This window comes from Neofelis nebulosa, chromosome 3 (assembly GCF_028018385.1).
Source record: "Neofelis nebulosa isolate mNeoNeb1 chromosome 3, mNeoNeb1.pri, whole genome shotgun sequence".
In the NCBI taxonomy this organism is placed as follows: domain Eukaryota; kingdom Metazoa; phylum Chordata; class Mammalia; order Carnivora; family Felidae; genus Neofelis; species Neofelis nebulosa.
In genome coordinates this window covers 102,489,420-102,504,903 of record NC_080784.1, presented here as the reverse complement: position 1 = coordinate 102,504,903, position 15,484 = coordinate 102,489,420, and positions in this window count along the sequence as shown.

Sequence of the window (15,484 nt, the reverse complement as noted above, 5' to 3'; positions counted from 1 at the left end):
AGCCAAGTGAGCTATCGCAAAAGCATGGCACCAAGAGGTCTCACAGAATCTCAGATCTCAGTGGCAATAAGGAGTCCCAGAGTGGGAAATGGAAGGTTCATACAGTGTGAGGCCCACCCAGTTAAGCAGGTGGAGCACCATGACAACATGATCCTGCCAGAAAGGCGGCAACAAGCTTTCCTTCTACCAAGATCAAAATGTTTCCACCTACCCATAAGATTGTGGCTGATGGGGCGCCTGGGTAGCTCAGTTGGTTAAGCGCCTGACTTCAGCTCATGTCATGATCTTACAGTTAGTGGGCTCAAGCCTCGCATCGTACTCACTGCTGTTAGCACAGAGCCTGCTTCAGATCCTCTGTCTCCTCTCTCTGCCCCTCCCCCGCTGGTTCTCATTTTCTCTCTCCTCTCCTCTCCCTTTCCCTCTCTCTCAAAATAAATAAATAAACTTTAAAAAAATGTGGCTTATGCCAGGTGCTCTGGGCTATGAACAAAAAGCCATAGCTTAGCAACTCTGGGGAGCCTCCTAGGCTAGACCCAGAATAGTAACTATGCCTAGTATGATGGCTGGTGCTGGAAGATGCTACATAATGTTAGTTTTCTTCCTTACTTAGGAAGCTCAGACATACCCTGGAATGTCTGTAGCCCTGACATTATTAAAATGAAAGAACAAATAATACAAGATGGCTTAAGCTGACTACAGTGGACCTTAGCTTTAATACTGCAAAGATCAGCGAGATTGTATCAGTGATATACTCTTGATCTCATAACATAAAGAGACCTCAGCATATAAATAAGAGTGCTTTATTCCTCTCCTTATTTTACCTAGTCAGTGTTAGGTGAGCCATCCATGTGGGTAATATGTATATTGCTGACAACACACTTGACATAACTCCCCCTTTCTAAACACCATCAATGGCGTCTAAGATTTTGTGCCTATCTGGGAAAAAAATGTCTCACTTTCTTAGACATTTGGCTCCTTGGGGTGAGTTCGTGAGGCACTGATGACTTTCTAATTTCTATAATGGCCTAGGGGGCTTTTTGACTTCTTTTTTCCTATTGAAATCTCTGTCAGAGTTGGCCACTTTTCAAGAATGAATTCCAGGAAAGTGTGAAAGTAGGCAGCTAGTTAGACTCTGACTGTTAAAACACCTAGAGTTTAAAGACCACCTCATGGACCTGATGAAGGAACATGGCAGCAACCATACCCTACCAGCCAGGTTACCCACAAGATGTTTTTAACATGAAGTTGGCAATTTCTCATGTAGACATTTAATCTCCCAAAATTCCACATACGATTTCTCAAACCTGGCCAAGTAATGTGAGTTACCAGCTTTTTCCTCAACTTGGAATCATTTGGGTAGTTCTAAAAACTGCCTCAATGTGTGAGTTTCCTTGGACTAAAAGAAAAAAAAATAGGAGTTATGAGTTCCAACTGTCTGAACATTTTCTACTTAAAAAAAAATAAAATGAATTAGACAGGAAGATAATGGTACATGACTCACGATAAACAAACACCAAACACATGTTATCTTAATCATCCTGTACCAAAGTCAGGAAATTGTGTAAAACTAAAAAGGAATTGTCCAGAAAGGAAAAATGAAGGGTATCCAGAAAACAAATTTGAAGGTTTTATTTCTTTGAATTGTCAATTTGTATAATTCCAAACAACTACGTCGATCAGAGTCAGTAAGAATATAGATAAAAGAACACTTAGGTACCTTAAGATCTATCCCTATGTTACCAAACTAGGTTTTAATTAATGAAGTATCTCTTTATGAAAGTCTCCATTAACTTTTTGCAATCCTATCCTATTCTGAATGATCAGAATCATACATACCCCATTATTCCTACAATAAGCAACATCCCTAAAATCTATTCAGTGGTACTCAATGATACTGTGTATCTTGCATTGTGCTACATGATCTAATATACAGAATGTTTAAGCTATCCTTGTCTTAATGGAGTTCTCAGTGTAGTTAAATAAGTGGACATTATGTAAAAATTCCATGCTTCATGAAGCAGTAAAAAGCTAGCTTAGGACAGGGATGGGATTCCTCTCTACAAGGTAACCTAACATACCTCCTCCTAGAGATAAGTCAAAATGGCCAGCAAGGGGGGATGGCAGAAAGTTACTCAAAGCTATAGAAAACTCTCCTATAAGATTATGATTTTTATTAATACATATCTATATATATTTACCCCCAGAACAGTATAAGTAGCTTATAATGTGGCATGAAATATCTAAAGCACATACATTTAGAGGGAAGGAAAGGAAACCAAGAGGCCCAGAGTTAGAACCAGGAGTTAAATGAAAGCAAACATGTACATTTAATGATGCTATCAATGGGTGATAAATTAAATTGAAGCTTTCTATCAGTTATTATGCAAAAGCAAAATCCAGGCAGTTATGCAATTTACAATGTGCGTGAGCCAAATCCATAAAGTGCTTAGAAAAAGTGAAACTGTTCTTTTTTTTTTCTTTCTTTTTTTTTTTTTTCTTGAAGTGGAACTATTCTTTTTTTTTTTTTAATTTTTTTTTAACGTTTATTTATTTTTGAGACAGAGACAGACAGAGCTTGAACGGGGGAGGGGCAGAGAGAGAGGGAGACACAGAATCAGAAGCAGGCTCCAGGCTCTGAGCCACCAGCCCAGAGCCTGACGCGGGGCTCGAACTCACGGACCGCGAGATCGTGACCCGGGCTGAAGTCGGACGCTTAACCGACTGAGCCACCCAGGCGCCCCGAAGTGGAACTGCTCTTGACAGAAAGAGCAAGGAAGAATTTTTTCTACGGTTGCTGATAAAGAAGGCAAGTGAGGTAATAAGCAATGCCTTCTAGAAGACATTATTAGTAGATGCAAAAGTGAGTTTTATAGGCTGGTTTTCTTATATTGCCCTCTGACTACATGTCAAGGGTGTCCTACAAAATGTTCAAGAAGCAGTTAGCTCTCCAGGTGTGTGGGTGTTGAGGAGGAGGGCAGGGTGGAGAGGCAAGGAAGATAGTGTTCAGGTACACATACCAACATTCTACACAACTAGCTTAGCCTGGGCTGATTTTTAAACACATGCTCTAGAGCCTTGTTTAGTCAACACAGTCCTCAGAGTAGCAGCATCAGCACTATCTGGGAACCTGTTGAAAATGCTGAGTCTCAGGCCCTACTCCAGAGCTATTGAATTAGAATCTGTATTTTAGCAAGTTTTAAAAATTACTGTTCTAGAGAATGGAATGTATCTGCTCTCAGAGCATTGTTTTTCTTACCTAAGCTTTGGATAAATAAAATTGTGACCCATTCACAATTGCATCTTTGCCTAGTTCACTATCTGGTGTATATTAGGTACTCCCTAAATGTATGTTGACTCGCTAATTATTTGACCGATATGGTTGTAGTTTGGAAGAATTTTTAAGACAAATATGATTGAATATACTTTGTCCTGGCCGCTAAACATAAAATAGAATCAACATGGTCCTTAGGACGATTGCAAAGATGTTTTCTTTGCCTTCCACCTCGTAATATCCTCTGTCTATAACCTGCATGCTCTTACATGGAAAAGAGGACAAGATGTGTCTCAGATGCTACCGGTGTGTTAGAACACAGCTGACAAAAATCCAGGGGATGGGAAGGACCCCAAACTCTCCTTGAGCACAATTCTCCCAACCCTTATTTCCTGGGATTCCTCAACCCTCAACCTAACTCACATTATTTAACAAACTTGAATGCCTGTTTTGAATATGCCAAGGCTGATCGAAGCTCTTTTCTTCAAACCTGTTGAATTCCAGAACTTGGGAGGGAAGAAGATGAGAAACTCCCAAAGCTCCTCTCCCACTTCCCACCAAGTTGTGGCTCCAAGAGTCCTTCTGTCAGGGCATTCTTCATACAGACCCAGGAGTACCAGCTCACTTCTGCATTATCCCTTCACAGCTGGGAGCTGGATCAGTATTGACTGACGGAGAAGTGTGTCTTTACCTTATTCTATAAATAAACTCACCCATCAGTTACATTTTAAACTTCTATAAAGTTAGTTAGAAACTATCAATCAGATTTTATTTTAAATTATGCATTTTTAGGGGCACCTGGGTGGCTCAGTTGGTTAAGCATCTGACTTCACTCAGGTCACGATCTTGTGGTTCGTGCATTCAAGCCCCACGTCGGGCTCTGTGCTGACAGCTCAGAGCCTGGAGCCTGCTTGGGATTCCGTGTCTCCCTCTCTCTCTTCCCCTCCCCTACTCATACTCTGTCTCTCTCTCAGAAAATGAATAAACATTAAAAAATTTAAATTATGCATTTTTATTTAATATAAATATTTCAATGATAGCTAAAGCTCACTATACATTTTTTAAATAGAAACTTTCCAACTATCACAAAAGTCTTTGTCATAATCTTAAAAGCAAGGCATATGTCTTACTCATTCTTGTATTCCTAACAGTGTATAGAACATAGTAAACACTCAGTAAATATTTAAAGATCAAATGGATAAATGAGTAAACTCCTCCAATGAAGGCTCTGGGCTAGACCACAGGCAGTCTCCTTATGAATGCTGAGCTCCCACAGCTGTAGGTCCCATGAAAAACTGTGAATGAAAATCGACAGAGTGGTGGTATTATACACCATTTTTAATGTATCTCGTGAGAGGCTCAACAAACATCTGATAATCAGAAATTATCAAAAAGTAAATGAAGCCTCAGCAAGACACAATGATTTATGCATTTACATTCCTGATTATAAGAGATTCTGAAATAGATTTTATGTGGCTTCAAAGTGTATACTTTATAACTGCAATTAGCTGGAGTACGTGTGACCAGAATTCTGACCTCTCTCTGCACTTGGAAGAGTTGGATGGAGTCCTCAAGGACATAGATACCTAAAGGGATATTTAGAATCCAGCTTCCATAGGGCTGAGGATCACAAAGTCTTTGATGACTTGGTGTTGCCAACCCTTGTAGGGCAACATGAAATTCACATCGGAGAGAACTACAGTACTCTGACAGTTTCTGGAAAATTAAGCGGTGTTTTTTGCAAATAGATCGCTGAAGGCCATTGTGGAGGGACACCAGAAATTGGTTGGATTTTATGAATTCTGAGTGTGGGGTTTGTGACAGAGGAAGACACTGGACAAGTGGACAGCTTCTTTGTATGGAAACCCGAAAGGATGTGACTCCCCAGGGTGGTAGAAACCAGAAGACATGAAGAAGAGAGTTGCAAAAAGTAGAGAGGATAGACTTACAGGAGGCCTGGTTTTATCAGCATCATATAAAGAAAACAGTCTTTGATAAATGTGAGGGAAAGAGACGGGGGGTGGGGGGAGCCTTTGCTGATGGCTGTAATCCCCACTCAGCTGCACAGCTTAAGAAGAACTCTCAAAACCTTCTATAAAATGCCAAGCCAAAAAAGGTATCTGAAGGCAGCAACAGTGGATCAAAAGGTCCTAAGAGCTGAGTGTGAACGCTGAGGCCACAGAGAAACCCAGCAGAAGACTGGGGCAGAGCCTATCTCAACCCTGGGAGATGGTCCAGTACATTTTGATGGAGCAGCCTCTCCATTCAGGGCCTAAAGTTCACAAAGCTGTTTGAACTAAACATTGTCCCCCTGCCCATGAGTGGCACTCAGAGCACAAAGCAGTTTTGCCTGCTTTTATTTGCCTGATGCTCAAAATCAAAAGTGGTGAGTTTTCTTCTCTTTTAATAAAGCCACCCTTTGCCTCTTTGTAAAATGCATGTTTGCAAGTGGGGAATTAGTGCTAGGTACTTAATTAGTGCCCCCTTATCCACAATTTCAGTTACCTGCACTCAACTGTGGTAGGAAGCAGATGATTCTCCTTCTGACAGGTCATGAGAAGGTCAATAGCAGCCTAACAATATGTCACGGTGCCTACATCATTTACCTCACTTCATCTCATCACGTAGGCTTTTCATCACCTCACATCATCGCAAGAAGGGTGAGTACAATACAATAAGATAGTTTGAGAGAGAGACCACATTTACATAATTTTTATTACAGTATATTGTTATAATTCTATTGTATTATTTGTTATTGTTGTTAAGCTCTTATTGTGCATGATTTATTATTAAACTGTCATAGTCATATATGTATAGAAAAAAAAACAGTATATACGGGGTTCAGTCCTATCCACAGTCTCAGGTATCCACTGGTGGTCTTGGAATGCATCCCCTGCAGATAAGGGGGACTACCGTGTGTGATCTTCAGGGAGATAGTTACACAATTTGTCCACCAAGAGCCAGAGCCAATGAATTGCACTTTCCTTATAAAGGGGCCTGGATCCACAGAGGCATTATTAGGCAATATTCCTAGTAGTAGGATCAAAGTCTCTGAAATTGCTAGCATGATTGGATATACTGATATAAACCCTGTCTGTTTCTCTATGTATCTAGGTCACACACATGTGGCCCATGGGTCAAACTGTGGTTTGGCATGTCTAGTAATTTGAAAAATGAAATGAACATTTGAAAATCAGAGGACTGGGACACCTGAGTGGCTCAGTCAATTAAGCGTCCAACTCTTGATTTCAGCTCAGGTTATGATCTCAATGGTTTGTGGGATTAAGTCTTGCATTGGGCTCTGTGCTTACAGTGTGAGGCCTACTTGGGATTCTGCCTCCCCTTCTCTCTCCCTCACTCTTGCTCTCTCTCTCTTTCTCTCAAAATCAATAAATAAACATTTTTAAAAAATTAAAAACTAAAAATCAGAGGACTTTGAGTTAAGAACCTTGATTTAGACTTTTTCTGCAAAATTTGGAAAGCTGCCCAAGCTGAGCCCATGTTTCCACAGCATGGCCTTTGGCTGGAGTTGAATAGTAGCTACTTCATCTAGAAGGTGCTTATCACAGGCCCTATGACTTCAGATTAGGTAACTGACCATGAGGCAGAGTGGGGTTGTTATCTATCAGAATGTTGGTGTTGTTTTCTTAGAGTAAAAAAAGTTCTTGGTACCCGTATCTCTATGAAAAGAGAGAAAGTGGGAGTAGACTGAGGGGTCATGTGTTCTTCCACCAGGCCCCCTTCACACATGCACACCACCTGCCAGGGGCCTGTAGCCTGAGATGTCCTCATGACATTGTTGCCCTTCAAAATTTTTACTTCTCGTGCCAGCCATCTCTAGTTTCTTGTTCTTCACGCTGGCCCTCTCCACCTGAGAAGCATGCTTCGTTGTCATTGCTTGTCAATTAACGCATTCTGTGGTTCCTACATATCAGAAGAGTAGGACAGATTCTTTCCTCCTGTTGGTAAATCTGAAATCTGAGAGTAGGAAGCATATTTGAATTTTCAAAGGTTGGCACCTTCAGTTTAGTTCAGTGAAAAGTGAGTTAGCGAAGGTGGAGAGTCCCCACTGCATGGTATGGGAGCAGGAAAGAGGGACCGATGCCTCAAATCATCTTGCTTGTCACATCTGCACCGCAATTTGCTAGTCACAATTTTCCATGTGTTTGTTTGTTCATGTCCTGAGGATCTTTTTATTGAGCTTATTGTTGCAAAGCAATTAAAACCAAGAAAGAAATCTGAATCCATCTATAGTTTTGCTGGCCTACAAAATTTATTTTTTGTTTGTTTTTTGTTCTGTTTTAATTTATTTTGAGAGAGAGAGAGTACACATGTGCATGAAGTGACAGAGAGAGAGAGGGAGAAAGAGAATCCCAAGCAGGCTCTGTGCTGTCAGTGCAGAGCCTGACTCAGGGCTTTATCCCCCGACCTTGGTATCATGACCTGAGCTGATATTGAGAGTCCCATGCTTAACTGACTGAGCCACCCAAGTGCCCCCAAAGTTTATCTTTGACAATGAGCTGGAGATAAAAATTCATTCATTCATTCAACATTTTTTAGAGGTTTTTTTTTTCTTTGAATTTCTATCTATTTGTGGAAGAAATAGAAATATCTATTTAGATATTTAGAAATATCTAAATAGATAAGTATCTAAATATCTATTTAGAAAAAGAAATATCTATTTAGTGGAAGAAAGGTAGTTGCTGGGGAAATTAGGCACAAGATACATATTTGTTAATTGAATGAAGGAGTGAACATCCGAGTAATATCTAGAAGGTTGATTTGGAGGCTGGAGCATATTGGGAGTCAAGATTGAGTGGTGAGGATGATGTTATGAAAAACATGCAGGTGTTATGCTGGTCCAGGTGAATTGTGCAAACCCGGTGGCATCAATTACTAAGCAAAGCTGGGTCAGGGGAGCTAGGAAGACAGAAAAGAACTGAGAGAAAGTGGGACAAATGACTGGTTTTATGCTGGCAATCATTTTTCTTGGGTATTTTGCAAAATCGCTATAGAGCTATCATAGAACAATAGTGGTAGTGTTCCATCACAAATATCCCAACTGTACAAAAGAAGGGGGGTGGGGGAGGAGAAAGTAATGACAAGTCCTACTCACTTAAAAAGAAAAGACCCAGCATGATTCTCCAAACATAAAACATTCATCAGACCTGCCAGGTAAAATTTAAAACAAAAACATTATTTAAGGCAAATAAAAATTTGAAGAGTACAATTCAAAGTAAAGCCATAATAGTAATAACTTTTATATGCCAAATAACATGGTGGCAACATTCATAAAGCAGAAATAGAAAAGGCAATGAGAAATTGACAGAAAAACACTAGTAGTGGATTCGTTTTCTTTCAGTTCAGAAGAGATCGAGGATGCAAAAAAAATATGAAAAGACACAGAAAACTTAAATAATATCATTGATAAGTAAATAGTTCTATAATATATATCAAGCATTCTTTCCTAATAATAGAGCATGTATCCTCATCTTAAGTATCCCTGAAATAATACCTTATATTAGCCCACAAAGGAAGCCTCAACAAATTCCCTAAAGTTAAATAGTATAGACAAAACTCTCTGATTGCAATGAAAACCACCCAGAAACTAATAACAAAACTTCCTGCTACCTAGAGATGAAAAAACAAAACAAACAAATCCATAAAATCTTCAACTGTTGGCTCAAAGAAGGAACACAAACTGAAATTTATGGAGAAAATATATAGAAAATACAAGACATAGAGAACATATATATCAGAACATACAGGACAGAGCTAAAGCAATTTTTAGAGTGATGTTTCATAGCCTACATAGTTATATCAATAAACAAGGGTGAAAACAAATTAAGCATCTGAAGAACAACGTAATATTCTGAGAAATGCAAAATGAAGGAATATAAAAATAAAAGCAGAAATTAATAAATTAGAAAACAAAAAACCAGTAGCGATTATAAATATATTAAAAATAAGTCTTTGAAAAATACAATAGATGAATTGATACCTGAATAATCAGTTCACAGGAAATATTCGTAGTCTTTAATATACTCTGAAAAGTTGTTCAACCCTACTGTTACTATAAGAGAAATACAAAATGAAACCACACCTAGGTACCATTTCTTACTTATCTGATTGGCAAACATTCAAACACTTGATGACACAGAGTGTTGGAGAGGCCTTGAGGAAATAAACTCTCTTTAACAGTTCTAATGGGTGAGAAAAATTGTACCATCCCCTTGGATGGGAATTTGGATATATGTAGCCAAACAACAAGTCCATAAACCTCAACAATCCACTTCCAGGGTTTTATCCTGCAGATGTGTTCATACAAGGATGAACAAGTTTATTCATTGAAGCACAGCTTGGCAAAGCAAGAGCTTAGCAAAAATCCAAATGCTCATGGTTTAATAAACTAAAATCATCTATGTAATAGTATACTATGCAGCAGCAAACAAGAGGAAGAAAGTTATTTATATACTTATATGAAAAGATCTCCAAAATAGAATACGAAGTGAAAGGGGCAAGATAAAGAACAGTATATAGAATATAGAATGTTCTACCATCTAAAACTGGTGGACTAAATGAGAAAATATGAATATTCATAATTCTTTGTGTGATCATTAAAAAAACTCTAAAAAGGATACCCAAGAGACTAATAGTTGTGGTTACTTGTTCAGAAAGGTTAGGAGCTAGGTAGGTGGAGAATGTAAACATTTTTATACTTCTAGGTCAAACATTCTAAAAGATAATGCCTCAAAAACTGTAAAATTTTAAAATTTGATATGTGCTGCCAGATTGAAGTACAATTAACAATATTTTTTATGGCAAAGGAAATCTGCATAGCACATTATTTTGCAATTTATTTCTTCCATGATGAGTCTCTATGACTCAGAGATATTATTTCTTAGTAATAACTTATTTATTTATTAAAAAAGTTTTTTAATGTTTATTTTTGAAGGAGAGAGAGACAGAATGTGAGCAGGGGAGGGGCAAAGAGAGAGGGAGACACATAATCCGACGCAGGCTCCAGGCTCTGAGCTGTCAGCACAGAGCCGGACATGGGCCTGGACACGGGAACTGTGAGATCATGACCTGAGCCGAACTTGGACACTTAACCAACTGAGCCACCCAGGTGCCCCTTCTTAGTAATAATTTAAATAACTAGAAGTTTTAACTATAGCTATGGACCTGTTGATGGAATGTGAAGATTAAACCTTGTCTTAAGAGAATTTTGAATAAATGAATAAACATTATGTGAAATCCATTACGCATACCTATATTCATCTACAGTTTAATAAGTTGACATCCACCCCCATGGTTTGTTTATAAATATATGAATATAAATATACAAAGTATATAAATATAAATATGTAAAAAATATATAAAACAGATGGTCAGCACCAAGGTCTACAGTAGATCAACTAAATCAATAGGATGAGTCTCAAATTAAATGTGAGTAGAGTTTGGGCACTATTAAATGCATTGTGTTTTTAGGCTTTGTATACAGCTAGGAACTGGAGAACAGGAGGCTTCCAAAACCAAGATGCCCAGTTGACTATGCCTGGCCCTACAGCATAAGAAGGTGGGAAAGGACCAGCTCTAAGATGGGCTTGCCTTTCTGTCTCAGAAGTAGACTATAGGCTACCTGCACCCAAGTTCTAGAAGTTGCTTTTGGAATGCAGACTTTTGTGTCTCACCTCATCATCATACTCTCTTAGAGTGGGATCTGTGAATCAGATCACCTCTGCCCTATGAAAGCTGGAGATGATAAATTTAATATTAACATTTTTAAGAATAATAGTGGCTCCCAGTGAAAATTTACCGAGAGCTCAGTTTATGCCGGGCATTTTCAAGTGTGGCATTTTCCCGAAAGAGCTTTAGATAAATAACTACATTTCTTTAGTACTGAAACTTACATTTAAAAGGAGGCAATGGCCAAATAAATTTAAGTGTTTCCATGTTCTTGAGCAATGGAAACAAAAATGTACATGCAGCCTTAGGTAATTTAGTCTAAGTTTAGTTAAGCATATATTTTAAGTGTCTTAATTTTTGGCAAAAGTGAGGTACAATGCCAGAAATGACAATGTTTGTAAATGTGACATTATTATTATTTTTTTTTACTTTTTTATATTAGAGAGAGAGAGCATGAGTGAGGTAGAGGGACAGAAGAAGAGAGAAAGAATCTGAATCAGGCTCGGCACTCAGGGCAGAGCCTGACATGGGGCTCGAACCCATGACCCTGGGATCATGACCTGACCTGAAATCAAGAGTTGGATGTTCAACTGACTGAGCCACCCGGCAACCCAATGTGACATTATTTTTAAAAATGCATTAAATAAACTCATTGCAAAGTGAAGATTTGTGAGAGATAGTTAATTAAGGCTAGAAAATGGAATATGAAAGCATCCTTTGTCCTTGAATCAAATAAACAAAAGGAACTAGAAGTTATTAATTTTTTTTTTTTTTTGCTCCTATTGGGTAGAATGAACTATTCCATTCTAATAGGCAAAGATTTATTTCATCTGTCACTTTACTGGTCATGAAAACTCCTATATCTAAGAAGTAGAAGGGGGGGCCTTCTGTTTAAGTTTAAAGAAAAGAGGTAGCATTTATGTCAACAATTCAGTCTTCTAATTTCTATATATAATGACTGAAATTGTTAAGGTAGTTAGTGAATATGGAAAAATCACCAAGTAATTATGTCCACGAATTAGCAAAGCAGTACACATTAATATATTTTATATATGACGATTCTGATGTAACTTTTTGTTTTTCTGCCTCAAATTTAGGAATTCTGGTTCAGAAGACTGGAAAGAACATTACACTGGGAGTCAGGAACTTGGAGTCTTATTGGAGCTTGGGTATTGAAAGCTGAATAATTTTGGGAAAGGTTTTATTTGTTTGTTTCTGCTGAGGAGGGAAGGGAACTGATTGAACATCTATAATATTTCAGACAATTCATACATATATCTCATTTAATTCTGAGAATAACACAGTGATATAATTACTCTTTCCATTCTGTAAAAAAGCCACAAAGGCTAAAAAATATATGTCACTTGTCAAGGTAACTCAGTGGATGCCAGAATTGGTTTCAAATCCTGCTTTGATCTGATTCTAAAAGTATCCCACCTGGACTCTCAGGTATTACGTTTCCTTATCTGTAAACACCAAGAGATTGATGAACTCCTACTTCTCTTCAACCCTGATTCTGAATACAGACCCTCCTCCCCTTTTTCTCTGTATAATTCCCTTCTCAGGTCATTTGTGGGTAGTGATAGTATGTTTCTTTTTATTGCCAAGTGGTATTCCATGTTAAATATGTACCACAGTTTGTTTAACCATTCCCCTGTTAAAGGACAGCTGGATTGTTTCCTGTTTTGGGTTTCTATGAGTATAGTTTCTCTGAACACTTTTGTACAGATTTTTTGTGTGTGAATCCATGAAATGACATGTGTCTTCATTTAATTAGATATTATTTGATCTTTCATCAGTATTTTGTAATTTTAAACATATGAATTCTATACATATTTTAAGGTTTTACTTAAATCTTTCATTTTCTTTAGAATAATCATAAATATCATTGTGTTTTTAATTTCGCTTTGCACATGTTATTGTTAATATACAAAAGTACAATTGATTTTGTCTGTTGACCTCATGTCCTGTCCTGCAACTCTGCCTAACTAATGTTAGTTCTAGAAGTTTATTTGTAGATCTCTTGGGATTTTCTATGTAGATAATCATGTCATCTCAAATAGGGAGAGTTTTATTTACCCTTTTCCATTTTGTATGGCTTTTTTTTTTTTCTTTTTCTTGCCTTTGGGAGTGGCTGGAAATTTCAGCACTGTGTTGTATAAGAGTAGTGAGAGTAACCATCCTTGCTTTGTTACCAATCTTAGAGGAAAAGCATTCAGTTTTTTACCACTAAGTATGATGTTAACTGTAGGTTTTTTTGTAGATGCTTTTTACCAATTTGGGTTAGTTCTTCTCATTTCTAACTTGCTGAGAGGTTGTTTGGTTTTGTTGTAATCATAAATGAGTGCTGGATTTTGTCAAATGCTTTTTCTGCATCAGTTGATATAATAATGTGATTTTTCTTCTTTAACTTGTATTATATTGATTGATTTTCAAATGTTAAACCAGTCTTGCAAACTTGGAATAAATCCTATTTGGTCATGGAGTATTATTCTTTTCATACATTGCTACATTGAATTTGCTAATCCTTTTAAAGGATCTGAGTTTATGAGAGCTATTGCTCTGTAGTTTTCTTTTTTTGTACGATTTTTCGGTTTTGGTTGAGAGTGATACTAGCTCATAAAATGTGTTTTTTGGAAGAAATGGCATAAAATTGGTGTCAATTTTTCTTTGAAGATTTTATAGAATTCTCCAGTGAGGATATTTGAGTATAGGGAATTATTTTCCTGGAGATTTTCAATTATAATATCAATTTCTTTGATGGTATAAAATAATTTATATTATTTATTTATCTTGGTTGAATTTCATTAGTTTCACTTTTTGAGTAATAGATCTGTTTCTTTCAAGTTGTCTAATTTATAAACAAAAAGCTATTCATAGTAATCCCTTATTTTTATTTTAATTGTTGAAGATTTGTAGTGATATCTTCTATTTAATTTCTAATATTGGTGATTTATGTCTTTTCTTTTTTCCTCAGTTTTTGAATACCTCTTTTCATTTTAATTGGCATCATTTGTATAACAATATGACTGTATTACTTTCTACTTGCTGTAGTAAATTAGCATAAGCTTAGTGACTTCAAATAACACAGATTTATTAATTTACAGTTCTGGAGGTCAGAAGTCCAAAATAGATCTCACTGCAATAGAATCAAGGTGCCAGCAGGATTGTGTTCATTCCTGAAGGCTCCAGGGGAGAATCTCTTTTCTTACCTTTTTTAGCTTCTGGAGACTTCGCACATTCCCTGCCTCCTGGCTCTTTCCATCTTTAAAGCCAGCAATGACTGGTTGAGTCTTTCTCACACTGCATCCCTCTGACTTCCTCTGCTATTTTTCCATTTCACATTAAAGACACTTTGATTACAATGGGTTCACCCCAATAATCCAGGATAATTTCCTATGCTAAGGTCAACTGATTACCAATCTTAATTCTGACTGCAACCCTAATTCCTCCTTGTCATGTAAGACAATATATTCACAGATTCCAGGGATTAAGGCATGGTCATTGTTGGGAGGACGTTAATCTGCCTACCAAAACAATGTATGTAAGAGTGTTTTCCAAATTTTAATATATTCATTTAATATTTATTGAGCATCAACTATATGCCAGGTACTATACAAGATGCTGACCTCAGCTAAGTTTTCTCTGCTGCAAATAAGTTTTCTCTTGGCTCCATTCCAAGAGCTTTTTCATTTTTGACAGTAAATCTTATACTCCATTCACCAGGAGTACTGGGCTATCAGAGTTCTGCAAATCTATCAGGTTTTTCCAAACTTGCATGACTTGGAATATATTCGGTTGTCTTAGAATGTCACTTCCTGGCCCCTTCTTCTGCTTAATCAGGAGAGCCTGTCTCTCCTTCCGTCTTTTTCCTCCAACCCCCTGATCTCATGATTCAGATTGCAGATGACTGTATCATTCTTAGTACCCTCTGAATACTGATAACTTAACATTTCCACTCTTTGCTGTAATCTTTGTTTTATTGTCCAACATCTCCACTAGACCTCTAAGGTGTGTGAAAGCAGGGACTGATTTTTTATTTTTTCTATTTCACCAGTGTCTGGCACAATGCCTGGAACAAAGTGAGCACTATAATAATTTCTTACTAAATGTATGAACAACCTTTAAATCCTAAAGTTCTGTGTTCAACTTTTTCTGTTCTTTTCTTTGTACTCTCCTTTAGGGATTCTCTCCATATAGTTAACTATCTGCTCTGTGCATGAGATTCAAATATCCAAGTTCATGCTTTACTGCTCTCCCAAGTTTTTGGTGTCTGCTTAGATGAAGCTGCACCCTCATAGAATTCTCCATATAATTTCAAGCTGACCGTGTTCAGAATGTAATTTATTGTTTTCCTGCCAAATAAACTGTTTTTAAAATTTAGTGTAATGCCATTTCTACCTCTTGTTAGCTCAAAACTTTTACGCTGCCTTTCTCTCAGATCACATGTCCAATCTGTTGCCAAGTGTCGTGAATTGCCCCTTTCCCAAATCCCCTCTGTTTTGTTTCTTCTGGAGGTTCTGG